Genomic DNA, 19,921 nt, shown 5'->3' on the forward strand with positions numbered 1-19,921 from the left:
GAAATCAAAAGGGTGGTTTCTTAGAAAATTGGGAATTGATCTACCTCAAGACCCAGCTATACCACTCTTGGGCTTATACCCAAAAGATGCTCAATCATACAACAAGGATGCTTGCTCAACTGTGTTCATAGCAACTTTATTTGTAATAGCCAGAACCTGGAAACAACCTAGATGCCCTTCAACTGAAGAATGGATAAAGAAAATGTGGTACATTTACACAATGGAGTATTACTCAGTTGTTTAAAAAATAACATTAAAAAAAAAGATTGCCAGGTGGTGGTGGCACATGCCTTTAATCCCAGCACTTGGGAGGCAGAGGCAGGTGGATCTCTCTGAGTTCGATCCTGGTCTACAGAGTGAGCTCCAGGACAGGCACCAAAAACTACACAGAGAAACACTGTCTCAAAAAAAAAGTAAAAATAAATAAATAAATAAATAACATCGTGAAATTTGAAGGCAAATGGATGGAACTAGAAAAAAAATCATCCTGAGTGAGGTAATCCAGACCCAGAAAGACAAATATGCTATGTACTCACTTATAAGTGGATATTGGCTGTAAAGTAAAGGATAGACATGCTACAATCCACAGGCTAAAAGAGGCTAAATAACAATGAGGGTTCAAACAGGGGAGGACGCCCAGATCTCCCTGGGAAGGAGAAAAAGAAGAGACCTCATGGTTGGGCTATGGGAGGGTGGGGATGGGAACATGAGAGATCAGGTTGGGGGTGGGTGGTGGGGGAGAGTACTGAAAAGAGATGACCAGAAAGAGGACATTTTGGGATCAAGTACAAACCTGGTGCAAGGGAAACTCCCAGGAATCTAAAGCAGATACATAGCCTGAACTGGACATCTCTTGTGATCTGGCAAGACTTCAAGTGGAGTAATTGGGACACCAACCCAGACACAGAACCTTTGATCTACAGTTTTTCCTGCCTAGGGATGTGTTGGGGTAAAGGTGGCACAGAGATTGTGGAAGTGACCAACCAATGACTGGTACAGACTGAGACCCATGCCATGAGAGTGAGCCCACCCCCGGCACTGCCTGGAGTGCCAAGACCCAGAGGCTGGATGGCCCAGAGACATAGGATAGATCCAAACATGATTGGAGAAAAATAAAAAGTCAATGTAATGTTGCTGTCTTTGTTAGGGTTTCTATTGCTGTGAAGAGACACCAAGACCACATCAACTCTATAAACAAAAACATTTAATTGGCTCTCTTACAGTGTCAGAGGTTCAGTCCATTATCATCATGGTGAAGCATGACAGCACAAAGGCAGACCTGGTGCTGGAGTAGTAGCTGAGAGTCCTACATCTTGCAGGCAACACGAAGTTGACTGAGACACTGGGCAGTGTCCTAAGCATAGGAAACCTCAAAGCCCACCCCAAGAGTGACACACTTCCTCCAACCAGGCCACACCCACTACAACAAAGCCACACCTCCTAACAGTGCCACTCCCTGTGAAATAACGGAGGCCAACTACATTGAAACTACCACAGATGGCAAACAATAATCTGCTACAGCCACAGATTGGTGCCCACCCCAGTTGTCATCAGGCTTCATCCAGCAACTGGTGGAAACAGATGTAGAGACCTTCAGCCAAACATTAGGCACAGTTCAGGGAATCTTGCTGAAGAGAAGAAGGAAGGAGTGTACGAACCAGAGGAGTCAAGCACATATCAAGAAAACCCAGAGAATCAGCTAACCTGAACTCATAGGAGCTCACAGAGTCTGAACCAACAACCAGGGAGCCTGCATGGGACTGACCTAGACCCTCTGCATACGTGTGATAGTTATGTAGCTTGGTCTTGTAGAACTCCAAAAAGTGGGAGCAGGGGCTGTTCCCAATGCTTCAGCTGGCTTTTGGGAACCTATTCCTCATACTGAGTTGCCTTGCCCAGCCTTAATACAAGGTGCTTAGTCTTACCACAACTTGATATGCCATGTTTGGTTGATATCCATGGGAGGCCCTCTCTGAAAAGAAATGGAGAAGTGGATGGGGGATGCAGAGGGGAGGTAGGGAGAGGGAATGAGAGGAGGGGAGGGAGGGGAAACTGCAGTCAGAATATAAAATAAATAAATTAATTAATTAAAAATGTTTTTTAAAAATACTGTTTAGGAAGGAATGAGGCTTCCTGACTTGGTGATGGGAACAATTATTGAAAAAGAAAACTAACCCAAAAAAGGCCAACCCACAGACTGTCCAAGGAACTGGGGTGCCTCATAGTACCATCCACAGATTAAGACACTTGCCCTGCCCTTCTCTTGTGTAATACATGTTTCCAGAAAAGGATGACTCTGATTGTCACAGTTACATACAGTGTGTTTAAATATCATGCATTTTTCTGTTCTAGACCTTATGGCCACCGTGCTTTAAACTTTCTTTTCAGTGAAAGAAAAGAGTGCCCTAACTTTCATCTTTTTTTTTTTTTAAATTATTCTCAGTGTTAACAATCAGCTTGTATAATGATGAATAAAATATATAAATGATAATAAAATTGATGTTTTACAAGCGTGTACCTGACTCACATAACATTGATATTACAATAGTTAAACATTTTAGGGCTTTGAACGAAATATAACTGATTTAGGGAAAAAAGAAACAAATGTCTTTTCACAGGTAGCATTCATCACATGTTCTCCTTTGCTTTCCTTATCATGTTGAGAGTGAGCGCTATGCATTATAGTTTCAATGCATATGTTAATGGATCCCTGAAATATGTGTAACATATGATATCCATTAACATTACCTACTAGTTCATGTAACATGGTTATTTATGAAAATTTAGTGGTTATCAAGTTACCTTTCTTCTCTAGTGTGTCATGGTAAGGACTGTAATGATGCACAGAGATAAAACTTGGAGGATAAAGACTGTGTATTCTATCGAATTCCTTATACTGTTCCAGATGTGGCAGATTCAGTGAACCAGACAGTCTCTATTGCTATAAAGACCTCATTATAGTTGTCAAGTCCCAAAGAAACTGGAAACAAAGCTCACTCAGGACCTGTGGCTCCCCCCACTTCTCCTCAGGCTTCTTTTCCACCCCATACTGTAGCTGGAGTTTTCTCTAGTTACGCTCAGGCCCATAGCTGCTCAGACCCAAGTAAACACAGAGAGACCTATATTACTTATAAACTGTATGGCCATGGCAGGTTTCTTGCTATCTAGTTCTTATATCTTAAATTAACTCATTTCTATTAATCTATACCTTGTCACATGGCTTATGGCTTACCAGTATCTTTACATCTTACTTCTCATGGTGGTGGCAGCTGGCAGCATCTCCTGGCTCAGCCTTCTGCTTCCCAGAATTCTCCTCTCTGCTTGTCCCACCTATACTATACTTCCTGCCTGGCTACTGGCCACTCAGCATTTTATTTATCAACCAAATCAGAGCAACACATTCACAGCATACAGAGTGATCGATATCCACAGCATCATACCCTAAACCTCTTTCCAGCCCAGAGGCTGGGATTCCCTTTCCCCAGTTTTTGGTCGCTATATAATCCAGTCACTTTGGCCATAAGCTTTCTTGGCCTATTGATCCTTGGTTCCTCTCTTGGTCCTCCAGTCTTGGCTCCTGGTCCCTTCTCTTGTCCTCACTCCTCTTCTCTCTCTCTTCTCTTCCTCTCTCACTCTCCCCACACCTCAGTCCTGGTTCAGTCTGCCTCTGATTGTACTTTTCCTCACATCTACAATAAAACCCTTCTCAACCATACCTAGGAGTTGTCATGTACTGCTGGGGCATATCTTTCTGTATGCTGTGAATATATGTTGTTCCCATTGGTTAATAAATAAGCTGCTTTGGCCTATGGCAAGGCAGCTTAGAGGCAGGTGGGAAATCCAAGGAGAGAGACAGAAAAGAGAAAGGTGGAGTCTGGAGAGATGCCAGCCTGCCACCCAAGGAGCAACATGCCAGCAGACCCGTAAAGCCACAGAACACATGGCGGTACACAGATTAATAGTTATGGGTTGAGTTATGTTATAAGAGCTAGCTAGCAAGAAGGCTGCCATAAACCATGCAGTTTGCAAACAATATTAAGCCTCTGAATAATTATTTTATAAGTGGCTGCGGGACTGCAGGACTGGGCAGGACTGGAGAAAACTCCGGCTACAATGTACTCATTTTCATTCAATAGTCTTTTTAGTTAAAAAAAAAAAAAAACAGATACAAATGAATAGGAACAATTGGCGTGACACATGTGAAATGATACTATGTGGGAGTGGAACGCTCAAACCCTGATGTAAGTGACAAGGCGAGGGGCGGTAACTTCTATAAAACTCCAGAGAGCAAGTGTTGCTGGCTTGGTGGGTTACATGCAGTCTTCAGCACGTGCTACTCATCGTGAACTTTACAACCATTTAACAAGATGAACGCTCTTACCTTGACGCTTTACAAAAATAATCTAGTAAAGGGCTTAGGTCTATGGACTACACCTATAACTGCTACCCTGGTTATGCCAGGAAAAGTATCAACTAATGTCTAAGAATATTCTAATTGAAACTTTATATTCTTTTTTTTTTTTTTGGTTTTTCCAGACAGGGTTTCTCTGCGTAGCTTTGCGCCTTTCCCAGAGCTCACTTGGTAGCCCAGGCTGGCCTCGAACTCACAGAGATCCGCCTGGCTCTGCCTCCCGAGTGCTGGGATTAAAGGCGTGCGCCACCACCGCCCGGCTGAAACTTTATATTCTTAATTGGCAAGAATAAATTCTTTATTGGTAAGTGTTAATGTCACTAGAAAGACTTACCCTACACACAGTATGTAGGAAGGAAAGAGAAGTTATTTGGCCCGTGGTTCTGGGAAGTTCAAATCCAAGTTACCACCAAGATGTAAGTGCCACTTCCAGGGATATCTTGCTGTGCTGGTCATTGTTGTGGCTCATAGGTATTTCCAAGAACAACAATTAAATGGATCAAAACACAGGTAATTATGCTCAAATTTATGAATTCCTAATGATATAAACAAAGCAAACTCATTGATTATCTTTGGAGGGTTCTAGGAAATGAAGGAATTGTTTCCAAAACTTATTTAAAAAGAAATCAGAATCAAGTATCTATTCTACCTTTTCCATAAAAATTTTCTCTGGGTAAATAAATTTGGTGAAGCAAAGTTCTATTTATACAGCATATAGGTCTTATAGATAATAAGTACAGAAGAGCTGACAGATGATGACATCACTATTTCATCAGTGCCTTGGTCTTGGCTGTTAATATCATAAGGTACATGTAGACACTATGTACTTCCTATAAAGACCTCAAATTCACTTTGTAAAATAAATTTTAAAATCTGGAATTTGATGAAGTCTATATACCACTTAACAGTTTTCAAAAATATGAGGGATGGAGAAGTATGATGATGTTTTAAGAATGTGGTTGAGAAAATCAGATAGAGGGCAATTCCATTGGAGTAAACTTGATTTCTTTAACAAATAAATTTCAGGAAAGTTTAATAAAAGAAAGAGGAATCATAAGTCTATTTTAAGACAACTGGATGACATATTGACTATTTATAATATTTGACCCTTGGTTCTCCCTGGCATAATTAACGCTTAAAAGATTGTGAATCAACTAAGGGCAAAATAGTAGAGTTAGAGTTTACTTAAGAGACAAGCTTCCCATGGGTCTAGTGCCAATGTGATCAATAGACACTGCCTAGTAGAATACAATACTCAGAGTTATTTTAAAAATCAGGTAAATGATTATTATTTGAGGGTCAGACATGCTTATCACTTACTCATGCAACTATATGATAGTGTTAATTCAACAGGTGGAAGAGCACGGTCTACTAGATTTATAGCCATCTGCAAGATCCCATAAGAAAAAGATGAATTCAAACCAAATTAAGCTCAATTGAAAGCAGATAGGAATAGACTTAGAAAAACTGGATCGCTTTAGTCAGAGAGGGAAAATTGAAGAGAGGAAGGCCAGAGAGGCAGACTGTTAATGTGGCAAAATTAGATCGGGCTAAACAATAAACGCACCATCATCATTCTGTCTCCAGCTCTTCCCTTTAAGAGTTTCAGCTCTGTATCGGTTGCTCTCCCCAGACTGATGGTAAGGTCCCATTGCTGAAGACAACACTTGCATAACACACTGAACACAGAGAAGTCAAGCTGGGGCCTGCCTGGAGCCTTCGCCCTTGCTGACTAGTGTTTACGGTACTGGAAGGCCCACCCCACTCTACCAGAGGAGAAATGTGAGCACCAGTCCAGCTACAATGGTGACCTGTCTGCAAGACAGGCTGGCGCAACAGTGCCACAAACGTTGTGGGCGTAACTCTCTAATTGGATTTAGATTTCATTTAACAGCAATGCAGCCTGTTCATTTTAATGTCAAGGGTGTTTGAAGGCTGTGTGATTAGGAACAGCCTGAAAATAGTGCCGGGAACTGGAAACAGTAGTTTCTTGTCCTGATTGCCTGTTTACAAACAATCACTCTGAGGCTTACATTAATTGTAAATGTTCAGCCAATAGCTCAGACTTATTACTAACTAGCTCTTACATTTTAAGTTAACCCACATTCCTTATTTATGCTCTGCCATGTGGTGGTACCTGTAGATGGGGAGGGTGTATCTGTCCCACCAGCAATTCCCAAATACCCAGCAGCCATTTCCCAAATAATTGACTTAGAGGTATAATATTAGTTACAAACTAAGCCGGGCAGTTTGTAACTAAATATATATATTCTACTCCCTGAGGTGGAATCCATGTCTAGTACTGCTTAGGTAGCCAAGAACCTGAGACTACATGGACTGTGGACATAGGAGAAAATCAAATACTACTGTTCTGCTAAAGCAATAGATGATTAACACAGAACAAACTCAATGGTATTTTTAAAGTTTTTTTTTGTCTCATAATACTTTGTTTTGTCACTTACAAGTCTTTTGCTTACTATCCTATGATTTCTGATTTTTGTGTGTTTATGAGACTTAAAGAATGTGCAAATGTGTTGTGTATATGTGTGGGTCTGTGTCTATATATGTTTGTTGTGCTTTTTCTTTGATTCTTTTTTCTGTTTGTTTTGTCCTATTCTGGTTTGTTTAAATCTTTTATTATCATTATTTTTAGATGCCTGTTTCTTTTTCTTTCTTAAAGATTTATTTGTTTTCTGTTTAAGTTCTATCTGCATGTATGCCTTTATGCCAGAAGAGGGCATCAGATCCCACTATAGATGGTTGAGAGTCACCATGTGGTTGCTATATTGAATGCAGGACCTCTGGAAAAATACAGAGCCCTGGGCTGTTTATTTTCTAATGCGAGAGAAAGAAAAGGTGTGAATTTGGATAGAAAGGTGAAGAGGATCTGAGAAGAGTTGGGGGAGGGGAAACCATAATCAGAATACATTGCATTAAAAAAAAAAACAACTGTAGCAGGTCTTTCTTTGGCTTGCCAGCTCTTGAATAATGACATGGAGACTTTTTATTAATTATAAAAGCTTGGTCTTAGCTTAAGCTTGTTCAAATTTAATAACTTAAATTAACCCCTTAATACTAATCTACATTCTACTATGTGGCTTGTTACATTTGCATTCTGCTACCTCTCCTCCATACCTTATGTTCAACTTTCTCCATATCTTGCTGGTGAATCTCCACCTCTCTGGTTCCTTCCAGAGTTCCTATCTCTGCCCAGAAGTCCCGCCTATTCTCTCCTGTTTAGCTATTGACCATTCAGCTCTTTATTAAACCAATCAGAAGGTGACTTGGCAGAGACACATTTTTACAGTGTACAAAAAGATTGTCCCACAACAAAACATTTCCATTAAAACAGAAAGTTTCAGCTGTATGTGCTGGTTGGCTAAAGCAGAGCTGTAGGATGCTCTATCTAAAACCATTACCATGTTTCATCAAGTCTAAGAAATGGCTCCACATGTCTGGTCATATCTTACAATCATGGTATCTTTAATTGATGGCATCTTCATTCAATGTCTTTTAAGATTAGAAGTCATGTTGTTGTTATTGACTGCTTAGGCTGTGTCTTCTGTATTTCCTATAAACCTTTGTTATTTTAGTCAACAAAATTTTCAGTTTAGGAACATATATAATGCTCATTGGCCTGACTAACTTGTTTCAGCTTTCAGTTTAGACCATTAGTTATAATCAAAAGAAAAATATAACTATTGGTGTTTCTGAGGTGAAAGGTGATACAGATGAGTTTGACTCTGGATGTGAGGAAGTTTAAGGAATGTCTTAGATGATTTACTTTTATTGTTTTTCCCCTTTTAATATATGATCATGAAAGTTTAATAAAATCAGATGTGAAGCAGCTGTATATTAAGACTGTGTTGCTTCTGAAGATAGCTGAAGCAAGTCTTTCAATATCATGTGTTTTTTCTTTTCTTGTTTGTTTTTTATAGTAATATGACTAGGAAGTTTTGTCTGAAAGAGCCAGAAACAGGAGTCCTTTCTCATTAATTTTGAATTGAGGTTGGCTGCCTTGATATTTGCTTTCTAGAAAGATTTCATTTTTAGAGGGTCTCATATATAGCACTGACAGCGAATTCCAAATCCTTCTGCCTCAGCCTCCTGTGTGCTGGAATCACAGGTGTGAACATCATGCTCAGATCCTGTGACCTGCTCTGATTAGCATAAGGTCGTATTCCTTTTGAAGCCCATGACATAAGATTTACTTTTCTTCTTTTCTAAGTCAGAAACAATCTCTGGGTTATTCAAATTTTTGACTGATGAGGGGCCACATTAGAAAAGAGACATAAGGGAGAACACAAAGAATCCCATCTAATAGTTAACATCAAGGTCCCAGACATATGACAAGATCATTCCGGATGTTTCATTCTTGTTCAAGAGAATATCACATTTAGCTACTCCAATGCACACATTACAGAGATCTAGAATTATAAGTAAGGTAATGGTTATTATTTTATACCACTGAGATTTGTGGGGAATTGATTTATAGTTTCAGATAACTGAATCCATAATTCAAACAAAAGATTTAAAAGTATCATTGAAGAATATATTTCTTTTTAGTGCTTAAGAAGCAATTCTCTACAATGTAGCTACAGAGCTAAAGATAGTAGATTAAAATATATAAAATATGCTATTTCAATTGCCTTAGTACAGAGCTATTAAACTAAGGGTCAGGAATAATAGGCTTATCAGTAAGAAACAGGATTTTTTTTTAATGCTAAGGTCTAAGTGGAGAGAGTGTGTGACATGGAAGTACAATGGTAATGTGAAGAGGGAGACGGAAGAGCAAAGCAGTAAAGGGCATGCCAGAAAACAGCAGTGCTAATCAACACATTGGCCAAGGGCGGGAAATTCTATGATCTCCGGACCTTTCACACAATAGAAAAACAGTCTTCTGAGCTGTCAGTGGTGCTCTGGCCAATAAGTGAATCTGCAATAACAATGCAATTTCAATGTCAAGGGTTTTTGAAGGACATGTGATTAGGAACAGCCTGAAAATAGTGCTAGGAACCACTGCTATGACCCCTGTGCCTAAAAATTCTCGTTACACTGAGGATGCTTAAAAAAGCCATAAGGAGTATATTATTTTTACCTAAAATTACATATAATATATACAAATGTATGTGTATGATGTATGTATATAGTTTAAGTGAGACTATGCCACTTGAGATAACAACACTACCCCCAAGAGTCATAGACTATCTAACAAAAACGTCAGTGCTATGCACAAGAAATCTCTTTTCAAGTTATTATTGATCAGGGAGTCCAGGAGACTTCCAAAACAACATAGGCTATTGCCATTGCCCTTGGTTGCCTCTTAAAAGTTGGAGGTAAATCCCTGTTGCTATATACATACACCATACACTTGGGGTGGAGGTTACAGAGGAATAAAGCTGGATCTGACACAAAAACCTCCTTCTTAAGGACTAGCTTTTATCACCCCAGACAGTGCTTTGCAAGCTGTCAAGGGGAGGAAAGTATGCAGTAGTCCTAACCAGTTGTAAAGCCTACAAACCACAACAATGACCATCATGCCATCATGGACAGATGAAAGTGCAATAGTGGCCTTACATCTTGGTGGTAACCAACAGCTGTCTCCCAGGACTTAGGGCCCATTCAACAGGAGGAAAATCATGCTGGCACTGTAAACCAAGCCAATCACCCATGGCTGGTGAGGCTTTAGATCTTGGAGGAGTATCTATTACAGTCACTTTCCTAAGCCAGTTTAATTCCTGGTTGCATTCTAAGTACAAGTTATTACATCCATAGATATATGTAGCTCTTCTCCCTCATCAAAGATGCCTCCTTTTGAAGCAGACAGAGACTATTACAGAAAGTCACCTCTGGTCAAAATTCAGAGAACAACTGTGTGTAGAGTTCCTGGTCCCAGCTGATATAGCTTTTAAATGCAACTTTTATACTCAAGGCTCAGAGAACATGATGTGAGAGGGGACAGAAAGATTTAAGAGCCAGAGGATCAGAAAGTCAGCTGCAAGATTGTGTCTTCTAGATATGACAGGGAAGCTATACCCATAAAATCTCAAAAATACAGCTGTCTAAACAAGACCTGAACAATGAAAACACCAGTTGACATTCAATGTTAATGGAGGAAATTACACAGAGCACCTTTCCAGAAGAGCTACAGGCAATTAAAAACTTCTAAGTGAGGGAGAATTAGTTTTCCCAAGAGATGAGCCCCCTAAATGGTTATCCAATTCCAAGTGGTCACCCCTAAAAACTACATGTGAACATCACTAATTGGACACAGAAGGTTGAATTTATACATTTATTAACTTGTATATATGCATGTAACAATAATCATTAAATAATAAGAGGCCATGAATCTGAAAGGGAACAGAGGGGGCACTGGAGGGTTGGAGGAGGAAATGAGGTCATAATGTTTTAATTAAAGAAAAAAATTACAAACTTTTCTTGTATCTGGTGATTTTTTTTCTCTCAGAGATGTACCTGAATCTCCTTTCAGACTGGAAGCCTTTGTTTCCCTACCTTCGCCTATTTTTTTGTTTTCACTTTTCTGAGACAAGGTTTCATATAACCCAGGATAGCCTTGAGCTCACTATGTAACAGAAAATGACTGTAAACTGGTCTTCCGCCTCCATCTCCTGAGAATTGCAGGCATGCATCTGTAGATGTAATGGTCTTATTAAACAAGAAACACAGCCAAATTCAGAGTTGAAGCCCAAGAGGTCAGAGCAGTAGCTAAGAGCTGAGACTTAAAATCGCCTTCTTACCCTTCCTGCCGCTGCTGTCCTTCCCCTCAGCAAGAGACCTACTTCCTGTGTGTCTGTTTATTGACTTTCTGTTCTGCCTTCTTATTGGTTGTAAACCCAACCACATGACCTCCTCATCACTGCCTGTCTCTGTGGTTGGTATAGGAGATTAAAGGCGTGTGTCTCCATGCTGGCTGTATCCTTGAACACACAGAGATCTGCCTGTCATGTGATCAGGATTAAAGGTGTGTGCCACCACTGCCTGGCTTCTGCTATGGCTTGCTATTAGCTCTGACCCCCAGGCAACTTTATTTATTAACATACAAATAAAATCACATTTCAGTACAAATAAAATATCACCATATGCATCACCATGTGTTTAATAGTCTCCTTCTTTGGAATGTCTGAGTTAGATATCTACATCTCAACTCAATTTGGGGCTGGGATAACATTTTTCCACAAAACTTAATTGTCTCATGAGAATTGAAATATTCCTGGGAAATTGAGACATTACCTTGACATTCTTGGACAGGAGAGTTGGGGGTGGGTGAAGTATACTGATATATGATGGGCCACTTTTTATTGTTTTCTTTCTTTTTAATCGAAGGTCAATTTAATTGATTAACTGGCTTATATAATACACATTTTTTTTTTTTTTTTTTTTTTTTTTTTTTTTTTTTTTTTTTTTTTGGTTTTTCGAGACAGGGTTTCTCTGTGTAGCTTTGCGCTCTTCCTGGAACTCACTTGGTAGCCCAGGCTGGCCTCGAACTCACAGAGATCCGCCTGCCTCTGCCTCCCGAGTGCTGGGATTAAAGGCGTGAGCCACCACCGCCCGGCTATAATACACATTTTATATGCTTTTTTTTTTTTTGTTTTTTTTCGAGACAGGGTTTCTCTGTGTAGCTTTGCGCCTTTCCTGGAACTCACGTGGTAGCCCAGGCTGGCCTCGAACTCACAGAAATCTGCCTGGCTCTGCCTCCCAAGTGCTGGGATTAAAGGCGTGAGCCACCACCGCCCAGCTTTATATGCATTTTTTAATTAAAACATTTCTTACAATATATTTCCATCATGCTTTGCCCCACCTAATTCTATGTTCTTTTTCTTTCTCACCCAAAACAACCTCCCACACAACCACAAAAACAAAAAGTCAAACACACAAGTAAAAAACCAGTAACACCAAAAATGCTAATACAAAATTGACAAAACAAAAAGTCCACAAAAAAGTACCATGGGGGTTTGTCTTGTGTTGGCCAACTACTCCTGGGCATAGGGCTTGTCCTGAAATGTAGTCAATATACCCAGTGACACTTCATTGGGGAAAGCTGATTCTTCCTTTGCCAGTGGGCATCAACTGCAAATAGCAGGCCAGATATGTTGAAGAGGCAGAGGCAGGAGGATCACACTTTATTTAGTTTACGTAGAGCAACCTCAAATCAAATTTATCAGTGTCTGTAGTAAATACATTAACGAGCATATTGTAAAGTCTCTGGGCAAAGAAATAATTGAGCATTTTCCCCTTCTGCTCTCAGTATGTGATCTTTCTATGTTAACTTTTTATGGCTGCTCTGTTGGAAACTAGACTGAAAAAAAAAAAAGAATGCCAACTATCTCAACATCCATCACTGGTGTGGTCTGAGTGAAAATGGCCCCCAATAGGCACATAGGGAATGGCACTATTTGAAAGGATTAGGAGATGCGGCCTTGTTGGAGGAAGTATGTCACTGGGGGTGGGTTTTGGGGTTTCAAATGCTCAAGCCAGGCACAGTGTCTCTCTCTTCCTGATGCTTTTGGATCCCAATGTAGAACTCATAGGCTATTCAGGCTACTCCTCCAGCACCATGTCTGCCTGCATGCAACCAGGTTCCCTGCCGTGATGACAATGGGCTAAACCTCTGAAAGTGTAAGCTAGCTCCAATCGAATGTTCTCCTTTTTAAGAGTTGCTGTGGTCATGGTGTCTCTTCACAGCAATGGAGCAATGACTAAGACAGAATTTGGTGTCAGGGAGCAGGGTGTTGCTTTGACAGGCATGACCATGCTTCTTTTTGGCAGAATGTGGACTTTGGGACTTGGGATTAGGAAGCACTGGAAATGCTTTAAGTGGGACTTAATGGGCCATACTTGTAGGATCATGGAAGACAGTGGTGCTGAGGGTGTTTTGAGCTGTGGGGACCCAGCTCAAAATGTTTCAGAGAAGAAGAATATTAGCAAGTGGCCTAGAGGCCATTCTTGTGGTATTTTGGTAGAGAAATTGGCTGCTTTCTGCCCTTGTCCTAAAAGTCTGCCTGAGGTTAAATTGAGGAGTTTTTAGATTAATAGTGTTTGCTGGCAGAGAAAATTTCAAGACAGCCTAGCATTGACTCTGCCATGTGGTTATCAGTGGTCACTCTTATGCAGATCTATAATGAAAAGGAGCAAGCTGAGCAGGAAAAAAAATACAAGATGTACAGTTTGAGAAGAAAATGAGCACCAGGAAGTATAATAGAGCTAAGTCCAGTGGTCAAGACAATAAAAAGATTAAAGAAAAGCCTGATGCTAAATGGGATAAGGGTAGTGGTGACCTCAGGGCAAGATCTTACCTAGCCAAGCTTCCAATTTATGAAAAGGAATTAAAGAAAAGCTTAAGCAGCGAAGGAAACCATCAAAAACAGAAAGCCGGTGAAGATGTAATTGGATGAGGGGCCAAGTTCTAGCCCTAGCAAGCAATAGAACTTGGCAGCTTCTGCCATATGGTTCTAGCTTTAGAGTCAAGGATATAAAAAAGGGTTGCGGGCTCCCCCTCCATGACTAAGGAAAGCTGCTGAGGCTAGGTATGTGGCAGGGGGGCTCCCTGTGTGGAGATTATGATAGACTATGGGGACTTTTAAAGTTGGACAAATTAATTTTTGTGTTATGCTATGGTTACAAGACTATGGGGGCCAGGCAGTGGAATATCATGTCTCTTCATAGCAATAGAACACCAACTGAGACAATAGTATAGTAAAACAACTACTCACTTATAAATTGCATCTGAACAAGGATGCAGCATGAAAACCGCAACATATCTAATGAGGAAGCTGCAATTCTGGCTTTCCTGATTTGTGTTATCTCTTTCATACTTGAGTATGTCCTCCACATGAGCCCAAAAGAAGGAGCTCCAGAGCTCTTTAAGAGAGTACTTCCTGTGCAAGTTAGATAAGACAGATGAGATGAGCAATCAAATCAAACCGAATCAAATTAAATTGATAACTTTCAAATCTCAAGACACCCAGGCAGTATCTCAAAGTGAAATTGTGTGGAAATGTCTGAGAGAAATCCCAAGTAACTGTAGAGGGTTTCCGAAGCCTGGAATCCACCAGAACCTCCCACCTAAGACTTAGGTTACAGGAACTGAACCTACAAGCTACAGTGACTTGTTAACAGATACTGGGTCTGAGTGCTGTGTTTCTTTTCTTTTCTTTTCTTTCTTTTTTTCTTTCTTTCTTTCTTTTTTTTTTTTGATTTTTTGAGACAGGGTTTCTCTGTGTAACAGTCCTAGTTGTCCTGGAACTCAATTTGTAGACCAGGTTGGCTTCAAACACAGAGATCCGCCTGCCTCTGCCTCCCAAGTGCTGGGATTAAAGGTGTGTGCCACCACTGTCTGGTGAGTGCTCTGTTTTTTAAGTGAGGTTACATATGACCTGAGAGAGAAATACCCCTTAGCAGGTTTTATTCACATGAAATAGGTTACAGTTGTCTCTGGGTCTTCTTGGGGTGTAGTTCTAGGATCCCCCTATATATACAACAATCCCTGAGTACTCAAGTTCTCTATATAAAGCATCAGGTAGGAGTCTGAGGCAGGAGGTTCATTTGAGTTTTGCCTATGTATTTAAAAAGACTTTTCTATAAAGGGGATACAGAGCCTGAACCAGCCATCTCCTGTAACTAGGTAAGGCTTCCAGGGGAGTGATTGGGACACCAACTGTGATGGCTATTCTTAGTTGCCATTTTGACTATATCTGGAATGAACTACAATCGAGAAATGGAGGGCACTGTGGTGATATATTGTGTACCCTAATAAAGCTTGCCTGGGGATCAGAGGACAGAGCCAGCCACTAGATTAGACATAGAGACCAGACAGTGGTGGCACACACCCTTAATCCTATCACTGGGGAGGCAGAGATTCTGTGAGTTCATGGCCACACTGGAAACAGAGCCAGGCTGTGTGGCACACACCTTTAATCCCAGTACTGGGAATCACACACACCTTTAATCCTAGGACGTGACATGGCAGGGCAGAGAAAGGTCTATAAGGTGTGAGGAAACAGGAACTAAAGCAGTTCAGCTGAGACCCTTTTGGGTGAGGACTCAGAGGCTTTCAATCTGAGGATTCGTGGAAACAGGATCGGCTGTGGAGTTGGCGAGGTGAGGTTGGCTGTGGCTGGTTCTGCTTCTCTAATCTTTTAGCCTTCACCCTGATATCTGGCTCTGGGTTTTCTATTAATAAGACCATCTAAGATTCAAACAACAGGGCACACTGGTGGTCTGGATCTTGAGGCTGGATGACACAGGCTTTTGATCTGGATCTTGAGATGGGATAACACACCTGTAATCCAGGCCACACCTTGGGCTGGAAGTCTATATAAGGACAGTGGAAGAAGGAAGGTTTCCTCTTTCTTTGCCTGATGCTCTTGCCTTGCCAGCACTTCAGTTCCTTCACTGGCATTGGAGCTTACTTCTTAGGGCTTCCAGTATATACAGAAGACCAGCTGAGACACCCAGCCTTGTGGGACTGAGCAACTACTAGATTCTTGGACTTTCCATTCACAGCTAGCCATTGCTGGATTAGTGGGACTGCACTCTGTACATTTTCCCAATAAATTACACACACACACACACACAAACACACACACACACACACACACACACACTCATTGTATAAGTTCTGTGACTCTGGAGAACCCAGACTAACACACCAACCCAGGCACAAAACCTTTGACCAACAATTTGTCCTGCCTGCAAGATGTGCTGGGGGTAAGGATGGTGCAGAAGTGTGGGAGTGGCCAAAGTCTGGTCCGACTTGAGATCCATGCCACTAGAGGGAGCCCACCCCGAGGGCCAGGATCCAGAGGGTGGGTAGCCTGGAGACCTAGAATAGAACCACATATGACTGGCAAAAAAAGGAGAAGAAAGAAAAAAGGAAGGAAGGAAGGAAAGAGAGAAAGAAAGAGAGAAAGAAAAAAGAAAAGGATGAAATGATTCCTGACACTCTGCAATACTCATAGATAGGAACCTACTATAGTCATCATCAGGGAGGCTTCATCTGGCAACTGATGGGAGCAGAGGCAGAGACCCACAGCCAGACAGCAGGCAGAGCTGAGGGACTACTGAGGGAGAGGGGGAGGAAGTTTTGTAGGGGCCAGAGGGAGTAAGGACAGCACAAGAACATGGTCCACAGAATCAACTAACCAGGGCTCATGGTGGCTTCCAGAGTCTGAATCAGTAATTAGGGAGCCTGCACAGGACTGACCTAGGCCCTCTGCATGTATGTTACAGTTGTGTAGCTTGATCTTCTTGTGGAGCTCCTAACAGTGGGAGCAGGGGGCTGTCTCTGACTCTTTTATCTGCTTTGGGACCCTTTTCCTCCTACTGGGTTGCTTCATCTAGCCTTACTTGATATGAGGGGATGTGCCTAGTCTTATTGTAACTTGTTATGCCGTGTTTGGTTGATATTCCTGGGAGGCCTGCCCTCTTCTGAAGGGAAACAGAGGAGGAGTGGATCTGGGGGAGAGGGAAAGTGTGTGTGTCGGGGACTGGGAGAAGAGGAGGGAGGGGAAACTGAGGTCAGGATATACTATATGAGAGAATAAATAAAAAAGAAAACAAAAAGACTTTTCTGTTTAACATGGCTGTTTCCTTTGGCTAAGCAGTGGCCACTAGGGGGCAAAAGACTTAAAAGAAAATTTCTCAGGCGTTATTTTTCTGCATTTAAAAATATATTTTGATTACATTTTCCCCGTCTACAAACTCTTCACTGTTTCTCCCCACCCACCCAATTTCATGCTTCCTTCCTCCACAAAATATCCCAAAACAGAACAAAAAATGGAAATCAAAATGAAAACCCAGTAAGACAAAAAATATACAAACAAAAAGCACCCTTGGAAACAAACACCCCCCCCAAAACAAACAAACAAACAAACAAACAAACAAACAACCCCTCTCCCCCAAAAACATTCATTTCAATTTATGTTGGCAAATTATTCCTGGGCATGGGCCCCACCCTGGAGTGTGGTTGATACACCCAGAGACACGCAGTTGGGGAAAACTGATTTCCCCTTTGCTAGTAGCTATCAGTCGCAAATAGCTCCTCGGGGCTCTGTCTGGATTGAACCCATTTAGGCTCTTAGAGACTTTTTTTCCCCTAGTTTTAACAGAGAATTTATTCGGAGGTGAAGTTGTTACACAGTAATTCCTATTCCAGGCAGACATGTGGAGTCTTCCAGACTCAAGAAAAAAGTGGCCCTGCTGCTTCTAAAGGGTGGCGCCTATCCACGGCAAGGGGCCCCTGGTAAACTGGCTCAGCCTCTACTTTGTGTGCAGAGCCAGATCTCCATTCTGAGGAGGGCCTTGAGGTTCTCATCAGTCACATGGTCATCTACAATGGCCAGGGCCTTCTCCCCATCATCCTGGTAATGCCTCAGCAGAGCTTCTGCATAATTTATCCACACAGTTAGGACAGCCACTCATATAGCAGTTTCTGGGAGGCTGGAGCTCAGGTGACAGAGAGTCCGGGGTCTTATGAGGTTCTCCAGGGGCAGGGAGGCCTTTGGCTTCTTGTCATCCTTTGCACCCATTTGGAAACCTTCCCTGTGGTCCATCCCCAACTTTCTGCAGCTATCAGAGGCTTGCACTGGAGCATGGTGTCTGTGGAGAACACTGTGTCTTCCTCGGGGAAGACGCTGGCAGCAGTCCCAGCCGGAGAACTGTTGTGTCCCCTGTGAACATGGGATAATCAGTATGACTCTCCAGGAAGCTGGGAAGGCATTGGGAATGTTCAGCCTTCCTAGCACTGGACCAGTGGCTCAACATCCTTCTCAGCCTCCTCACTTGCTGCAGGACCGTAGACAAGTTATTATAGTTCACTTCTGTGTACTGTTTCCCTGTCTGTGAAATGGACATATTGGTTGGTATGAGAAGACATTTAAGGGCCTGGTTCAGTGCCAGGCACTGGGCCTGAGCTCCAGACGACGGCAGGAGGAACAGCTCTAGATCAGACGACTAGATGGATGACTGATCGTGGACAGGACGAGGCGAAGGCCACAGAGCCGGCTGACCCTCACCAGCCAGTTTTAACTAAGCACGTCTCCTCTGACTGTTCTGACTATCTGCACCCTCCTCAGTCCTGCATCTTCCTTCCATCATTTCACAAGAGAAGCTCAAGGGATATCGGGTCACCCCGTTCTCTGTCTTTAACGCCTCAAAGACACTTGGGTCTGACATTCATCCGTGACCCTGGTCACTAACTGGTACTCTTGCGATTGACTTGCCCGCTAACTCGTCTGGGGTCCAAAATTGAAGCAAGCTCTCAGTGAGCACGCTGACCCTGACTCCTCCAAGAGCTGGCTGGCCTCCCAGACTTGGGACACCCCGGCTGTGTTTAAGGCTTCCCGCAACCCAGCTGGGGCACTGCGGCCCACTCGGCCTGCGAGCACTTGCCCAGTGGCAGAACACAGCTCCCACATGACCTCTCCGGACAGGCTCTGCAGCCTTGTTCCCACGGCTGGTGCAGACGCCAAGGCCTTTGAATCGCTCTTAGGGATCTTTAAGGTGGCAGGAAGCAGTTAGTCGGAGGGCTGTGTGCCCTTCTGAAGAGCGATGGATGGGAGCCCTGCTTTCATCACGATTAGTCAACTCTGGGCCTACAGCATTACAGTGAGGAAAACAAGTTCAGTGGCAGTGTGAGCCTTCACTGCTCTTTTTAGAATTGTCATTTTCTCTATGTGTGAATTTCCGGTCACTCCACGTGTGTGAGGACTGAGGAGCTGTTTGTTATTAAGCCTCACTTTACAGATTCTTTACTCTTTGTGGTGTTCCATGACTCCATTAAAAAAAATGGCAGCCAATAAAATCTAGCCCACATTAAGTGATTAAAATTATCAATCATTTTTTGAGAACAGAGATCAAGTTCTGGAGGGTCATGTTTGCCTCTGAGACTCACTCCCCTGGCAGCAGGCCGGAGTCTTCAGCCCTTTGCATAACCCTGAATTTCCCTGATGATTACAGTAGAGCTTGTGTTGAAACTGTGTGAGGCTGAGTTTCTTTGCTTTCTGTGAAGTTCTCACTCTCAAAGTGCGCTTCATCAGAACAGAATGCCTCAGCAAAACACCAAGAGAAGGTTTCTCATCTGTGCAAACTCCATTTTGTTCTTCTAGATGTCTATTTAATTTTTCTCCTGGAGACATGGTCATTGGCTGATTTTGATTTCAGGGCTCTGTAGTTTTAAGTTATCTCGCCAGAGTAAAATGTTAGAGGACATGGCCTACTAGGTTATTTCTAGTTTTGGAGATAAATTATTTTCATGCAAATTCATACCCATGTGAATGAGGGAGTAGGTCTACCTTGGAACAAATGCATGCTGCTTGACTATGAGTAGGGTAATAGACTTAATTAAGGCCCATTGCCTTGGCGATAAGAACCTGCCATAAACTATTTTGATTTACCTTTGTAATGTCTTTTCTTTTTTTGATTAATGAGTTTCTATGATGATTCAAGATGTCTACTTTTATTTAGCAACTTGTAGTGCTCTCTTCAGCTTTC

At 42.1% G+C, this 19,921-nt stretch overlaps 1 pseudogene; it reads right to left on the minus strand.

The window, feature by feature from the left end:
• Window positions 1–17,682: 17,682 nt before the first annotated feature.
• Window positions 17,683–19,566, minus strand: LOC114704321 (annotated as a pseudogene).
• Between the last annotated feature and the right edge of the window lie 355 nt (window positions 19,567–19,921).

This window comes from Peromyscus leucopus, chromosome 13 (assembly GCF_004664715.2).
Source record: "Peromyscus leucopus breed LL Stock chromosome 13, UCI_PerLeu_2.1, whole genome shotgun sequence".
Classification (NCBI taxonomy): domain Eukaryota; kingdom Metazoa; phylum Chordata; class Mammalia; order Rodentia; family Cricetidae; genus Peromyscus; species Peromyscus leucopus.